The sequence below is a fragment of the Anneissia japonica genome, unplaced genomic scaffold (assembly GCF_011630105.1).
Source record: "Anneissia japonica isolate Jap-2015-1 unplaced genomic scaffold, ASM1163010v1 scaffold287806_len661372_cov189, whole genome shotgun sequence".
In the NCBI taxonomy this organism is placed as follows: domain Eukaryota; kingdom Metazoa; phylum Echinodermata; class Crinoidea; order Comatulida; family Comatulidae; genus Anneissia; species Anneissia japonica.
Window position 1 is genome coordinate 487,176 of NW_022743067.1, and position 345 is coordinate 487,520.

Here is a 345-nt window from a genome sequence, read left to right on the forward strand (position 1 = left end):
GTGGCTACCACCAGATTAGCTGACTGAGCTAAGCTGCTCTCTCAATGTGTGGGCCTATATGCCCTAAGCTGGGCACTTACTGCGCACAAAAGTGCCCGGAATTATTCTTTCTTAAATAATCATAAAAATTACATTTTTCATGGGACCTCATTTATGCAAAATGTGTTTAATTGTAAATCAGTTTATTATGTATGTATTCTTATTCATTGCACAGGATTTACTGATTATTTTTGGAATTAGAGGTTTATAAAAGAATACTGTTTTGTGATTAATCTTGGTGCTTTCTAAGACTGAGTCGACGTTAAGGTAAATAAAACTCGAAAAAAAAACTGTTCCAAAGGCATG